Source organism: Alosa pseudoharengus, unplaced genomic scaffold, assembly GCF_046254945.1.
Source record: "Alosa pseudoharengus isolate Yale_2024_CS ecotype anadromous, Long Island Sound unplaced genomic scaffold, YU_APseudo_1.1 YU_APseudo_1.1_scf_14, whole genome shotgun sequence".
NCBI classification, from domain to species: Eukaryota; Metazoa; Chordata; class Actinopteri; order Clupeiformes; family Clupeidae; genus Alosa; species Alosa pseudoharengus.
The window spans coordinates 9,309,778-9,316,370 of NW_027468609.1; the positions used below are offsets into that span (position 1 = coordinate 9,309,778).

Genomic DNA, 6,593 nt, shown 5'->3' on the forward strand with positions numbered 1-6,593 from the left:
GATTCATAGCCTACATCCTGATGTGTTGATATTGAGGCAATGATTCCATGCAAAGGCTTGGGCTTAAGGGCCCCCTGACCCCTTGGGCCCCTGGGCCTGGGCCCGGTAGGCCCGTGCAGTAATCCATCCCTGGCGGTGAGGTCTCCCACTCCTGGCTCCTCCAGCACTGAAGACACTGTCTCCTATAGAACGCTGCTTTGGAAACTCATACCCTCGATTCAAGTCCTGATTTGTTAGATGTTATCAGCTGTAACTGCAAAGCTGGGTTAAAACTGTCTATACATGTATCTGGAAAGTGCAGCTGTGTAGCTGCAGGCCTGGCCTGTACTAATTATTGTTTCTGCAAAGGAAGTGGTGATGTTACATGTGGCAATATATTTACACTGCAAAAAGAGCAGAAGGACAGGGATGAAGAGTCTGGAGAAGATGGCGACAGGACAACGGATGAGGACAGTGAGGAGGATTAGTAGAGGGTAGTTCTTCCCTTTGATACTCACAGTAGAGGGCCAGCGAATAGCTATTTCCATAATTATTGTGGAATTCAGAAATAACTTGAGGATCCAAATTAGTCCTGAACACTGAACATTTTTATCCTCCAAAGATCTGTCTAAATCGCCCCCAAAAACTCAGCAAAATCAGCTTAATGAGAGTAAGAAAGTGACCAAACCATGTTTAAATAGTGATTTTGAATCTTGAAAATGTCAGATATGGACTCAGCATCTCCAGTAACCCCTAAAAACATACTAACATTGTCCATTTTGGCCAAGCAGCTCCTAAAATATGATCAATATAGGTGATTATTCCAATTTATGATAATTAGCTTAATTACACAAATTGAAGTAGAGAGGACCTGTCAGAGGGGTGTGTGCTTTTGAGCTTCGTCTCATTTCACTCAGGCATTGTTGATGAAAGGATGCTTGTTGCCTTTTCCACTTTTATTGGCACCTCTGGTAAAGGTAAGCAAAAAGATATATATAAAATCATCTATTGGCATTTTAACTGGCATTTATTGGCATTTTAACATTAAATCTCAAAATGAACACAATGAGGAAAAATCCTCAGGTGAAAATCCTTGTTTTCATTGTGAGACTAAGATAACCAAAAGACTAAGATAACCAAAAGAATTTTTATAGACCCTTTCAACAATAAAAACAAAAACAATGCTTGAATGTTCTATTTGGTTCCCAATCTACTTCCTCTGCATTAAAGGGACACCAGGCAACGTTTTCGTGTTAATTAATCGTCTTCGTAAGTCGGTATATGGTTAAATGACTCATTACTGGGCGAATGAAGGCTCTCTCGCCCGCCCCTACTGCCTGTAGGAAGAATATCCCACTTGCAAGTTCGGTGTATCCCACCCGCCGACCGAAGCAGGATCAGTTTACAGCACAGAGGCAGGCTAATGAAACGCTATAGATTGCTGCAAACGTGTGTATAATGGCAGAGCCGGCGAAGAAGCAGCGAAAACCCTTGACGGAAGACGCAAATAAAAGAAAAAGAGCTTCAGACCGAGTGAGGGGGAGTTTCGTAGGGAAAAAGCATCAGGCTTGCCTGGTGTCCCTTTAAGATAACATATGGAATGTTAAAACGGAAGCCTTGTGGGGCCACCTATGATGCTGATAATGGAACTCTCTTGAAAGGGTCTATACCGCATTTTACTCAACTTTAAGAGGTGTGCCAATAAGTGTAGAGGGTGCTGTAATTATTGGGTAGCAGCAGTATAAAACGTAGGCACACAGCTTACAGAATCAATCACCGTATTAGTCAGCACAGCTCTCACTCTGGACCCCAGCAATAGACCCAAATGTGGAGTCAGTCAGTTGGATAAACAGTTCAAGAGATATGCAAAAAACAGAAAGACAGATGCCTTGTTTTATAGTTAGATAGGATGCCTTTGTAAAAAACAATGTTAGGCAGTTTATTGAATAAACAGTGCATCAAGGTTTTCAAAACAGTTTAGTGGTAATTTTAGGTTAATTCATTCATTATTCATTTGTTTAATTGTTTTCCACCTACCCGCAGAGTCCAAATGGAAGGCAGTGGGGTAGGGGGAAGGGTAGTAACCTATTCCAGATGCAGATGCTACAGCCTCGCTCCTATTGAGACTAACAGAAAATAGCTTCATCTGGACTGTAATCTCAGCCTACTGTGCTGATGAACTTTACCCTAGGACTGCTTTACATTAATAGCTTAGTTATTGTTTTTCCTGTGAGATGGGTGTTCTGGTGCCAGGTTTAAAGAGCATATTCTGCTGTGAGCCAAGACACTGGATATTCTTCTAATATCGAATTCAATCTTTGATTTTTAAAGATAAAACATTTTTTAATATGATTTCAGGTGAATACAGACTGTAGATGTGTAAATGTAGTATAAGTCTGTTACTGAAAGTCACAAATTCTGGCTCATTTTAATTGGGTTTCCATCATGGATCCTGAAATTAAAATATTCTGCCCTGACATTAAAAACCAAATCACCGGTCAGTAGTGTAGCATGCACCTTACAGCTGTGCTAGGACTTCACATCAAGCTTTATAAACAGTAATCCCATGCCACACCATATCTATGCTGGAAAAATCAGTGTCCAAACCAGGTCTCATTCCAGTCTCACTGGGGCATTCATCTCTTCTCCATGAAGTTGACCACTGCCTGATTAAAAACAGCTAGGAAGAAATCAGCATCCTCTTTTGTGATGCACATGGGGGGCTTGATCCTGAAGGTCTGTAGGGAAATGGTCTGCTGTGAGAGACTGAATGGTCTGTTGCACACAAGCACTCTTCCACCACAGTATGCAATACATTAAATCACAACATTTGTCAACCTGCAAAACCCCGCTGATAACTGCATTAATACTAGTGTCCAGAGACAGACGGGTTGCATACTCATTAGCTAACCTCCAACGCAGGGTTCTTTCAGTTTGATAGGTTAAAGAATTGCATACAGACTGCACCATGCTAGTTTGTAGATATGCTGACGGCTTGATGGTGGCTCTGCTCCTGCTGAAAACCAGCCTACCTGTCCATACACGCCTCCTTTCCCAATCAGAACTCCCATATCTTTGACGCCCTCAAAGATCTCAGCCACGTCACCAGGGGGAAGAGGGTCACGGCTTGCCTGAGTGAGCAGAGGGCAAATAGAGGTCGTGTTGAGGCCTGCATATGGGAGGTGCTGCTTCAGTCATGGTAATCTTTAACCAGTGCTGCCATGACTTGCCTGAATCGCATTCTGTCAGGTACACAGGCACACCCAAACGCACTGCATGTGAGTTATGAATGAAGGTTCAGAAAGGTCGCTCTCTCACTGGCATTAAAGGAACCGTATGTAAGAAATGTATTTCAATTAATCATAAAATGTCCCTGATATGCCACTAGACATTTAGAAATCATGTTCATTTCAAATACTTATATCACTGACAACAGTTAGTCCGGCCAGGATATTGTCATTTAAAAAGTGAAGTTGCAGCCCTCAACTGATGGTTGTCATGTTGTCATGTTGTGTTTTGGCCTGATGCGCCAACCTCCACCTATTTACTAATCACAAAGTCAGTAGTGTTTCAGCATCCAGGTTGCCAGCTCTGCCATTCAGGGGGGAGGGGGAGGGGATACACCGTTCTACAGTAATGTGAAAGTGATTGCAGTACCAGTTTTGGCCACAATCTTACATACGGTTCCTTTAACTATGCATAAACCTTGGCCTATGACAACTGCTACACCAAAGTCACCTGTTTCCAACAAACCATATGGTTGACAGAGCTATCAAGCATGACGTAGAAAATGAAATAGGCATGTATTATAACAGCAGCAAGCAGGGCACAAAATCAATTTAAGGTGAAAATATCAACACTGCAAAAAGTGCCTTTCTGGAAAATCACAGGACACACAGGCATTAAAACTTGCTCAGAGAGTTACATCATCTGTAAATGTAAATTAAATGTTCTTTCATTTGTCTGTTACGTTGTTTTGATAATATGCAACATAAGGAATCATGTTGAACTACACTTACCTTGTCTTTGACCATCTCAATGCCAATCATGAGTCCCTTGCCACGTACATCACCAATGATTTCATACTTATCACGCAGCTTTGCAAGTTCTTCCAGCAGATACGTGCCAACAACAGCACTTATCTTTTGGATTCCATCTTCCTCTATTGTCTGAGAAAGACAAACAGACTAGTTATGTTTTTTGTGAATCTCAAAAAGAACATAATTATATTCATGACAACTTACATTTTCAGGAAAAGAATGAGATAATGTTGAAAAGATGTCATTAAACACTGAACTTACATCAAGCACTGAGGAGCCGATGGCACATGCCACTGGATTGCCACCGAATGTGTTGAAGTGAACTCCTTTTCCAAATGAGCTGGCAATCTCTGAAAAGAAGAGGAGCAAAGTGACTCAGAGGCAAAGGCACTCAGGAAAGGCTGAAATGGGCTTCCTTCAGGGAAAAAGTCTTAGAAAATCTAAGAGACCAACAAAATGACAAAGGAAGCCTGCCCTGATTGTACAACTTCCAAAAACCCTGATCTTTTTAAATAAAAGAAAGTGCAACCTAGTAGTGGGAACACGGTCAGGCTGACATAAAAGAGAATACAGCAGACCCATTCGGACAGGGTATTCTTTAGACTAAACTTGCAGCACTCTCAAAACAGGAGTAGGCACCAGCATGTCTCACTGAGCAGCAGTTACAATTTAATTCCTTATCGACAGTGTCCTTCCAGTTAAGACCTTCAAAATATCTCTTGCTTTTGTCTATTCTCTCCCTCCTCCCTGCCGGTATGTCCTTGCTCATCAATCCCCTGAGTAGCTGATGAGGTGCAAACATCTGTTTAATAATGAGAGGAATGTGATTAATACTTAAATTGTAGCATTTGCCTTTGATTACGTTTCATCAAATGAGTGGACTGCAGAGTGGATTATAAAGGGTAGAGATGTTTCCATGTTTAACAAGTGCTGCGTAAGTTATAGGTATGTATTTCTTACAATTTAGTATACCACGTGAGAAAATAAAACAAATTACAGCAGATGTTGTTTCATGAAAAGAAACATCCTTAAATTGAAGGCTTGCCTGGAGTTGTGACAACTGCCCCCATTGGAAATCCATTCCCTATGCCCTTTGCCATGGTAACCATATCTGGAATAACACCATGACCTTGGAATCCCCAGTAGTGGCTTCCTGTACGTCCAAACCCAGTCTGGACCTGACAGTCAGGGGTTGGGAGAAAAAAACAAAATAACGTTTTCCTCGTTCTGAGGGACACACACAGGACTATCTGAGCCTACAAAGAATGTGTACACTTTGAACAATGGAAAATCGAACAAATGTACACTATCATTCAAAAGTTTGGGGTCACTTTCTTTCCACTCCATTATAGACAGAATACCAGCTGAGATCAGTTGCATTGTTTTTTCAATCAGGGCAGCAGTTTTCAGATTACATTACCGTTATGCTTACATAATTGCAAAAGGGTTTTCCAATGTTTTCTCAGTTAGTCAGATTAGTAAACAGAATGTGCCTTTGGAACATTGGATGAATGGTTGCTGATAATGGGCATCTGTATACTTATGTAGATATTGCATTAAAGATCAGCCATTTCTTTCTACCATCAGTCATTTCCAACATTTATGATGAAAACAAGGACATTTCTAAGTGACCCCAAACTTTTGAATGGTAGTGAAAATAACACTAAATATGTAATGGCCATGTTAACCAATGACAGTAGAACAAAAAGGCAGTATACTGTCTGTATCAAATATTAACATGGTTTTGTATTTAGTTCTGATTTTCAGGAATATGTGTCAACAAGTACATGAAAAGTCTGAATGAAGACCTACAGATATGCATGTACAGTATGCAGGAACATACTATAAAGAAGTGTCTGCTATGTGGGCCCTCCTCTGATAAGCATCTGCATATGGGCCTTCCATCAGCACTAAAAGGTCACAGTCAAACCTCTTTTCTTCTGAGATTCCTTGTTGGAGGAATGATTTACCTTATGCTCTTCATTCTAGCAATAGTTCAGGGATCTTCAAAAAGTTTCTTTCAAGTTTCTTTATTTGTCACATGCATAATCATAGGCCTACAACAAGCAGTGAAATGAACTCCTGACTCCACTCCAACTGTGCTATCACATACTAGTGTAATAATAAGTTATAGAACAGTGGTCCCCAAACTACGGCCCGCCACCTCATTTTAGGTGGCCCCCCAAAACATGTCCGTGGTATATAGGATCCGGCCCGCACGGGAGTACGACATCGTCAAACTATAACCTCCGATTTCCCCCATTCATTCTCTATGGCTGGTCTTAACAGTACACATGTAATACTCTTTTTGTCCACCAGTGGTTGTTTTGGCGCTGTTTCGCGTTTGCCATCGAAAACGGAATGAAATGTACAGTATAGTAGGCCTACCTGCAAACAATGTAAGGGGCCTCTGCTGACTGCATCAGTGCTCAAAGTATTCTAAAAATGTATCAATTAATTGTTAATAACTAACTATCTTCTATTCAAGTCATAATTCTGGAACTTTCTGGTATAATTATTTATATTTTTTATTCACTCGTTCAAATGTTCATACAGAGTTCACAAAGTTCTCAT

The 6,593-nt window shown here is 40.9% G+C and overlaps 1 long non-coding RNA gene across 1 annotated transcript; it reads right to left on the reverse strand.

The window, feature by feature from the left end:
* Window positions 1-2,633: 2,633 nt before the first annotated feature.
* LOC143122850 (uncharacterized) lies at window positions 2,634-4,466 on the reverse strand. Its single transcript, XR_012986763.1, has 4 exons — window positions 4,281-4,466; window positions 3,999-4,148; window positions 3,012-3,110; window positions 2,634-2,717 (listed from the first exon to the last, which is right to left on the reverse strand). It is a non-coding gene; the product is annotated as an uncharacterized LOC143122850 (long non-coding RNA).
* Between the last annotated feature and the right edge of the window lie 2,127 nt (window positions 4,467-6,593).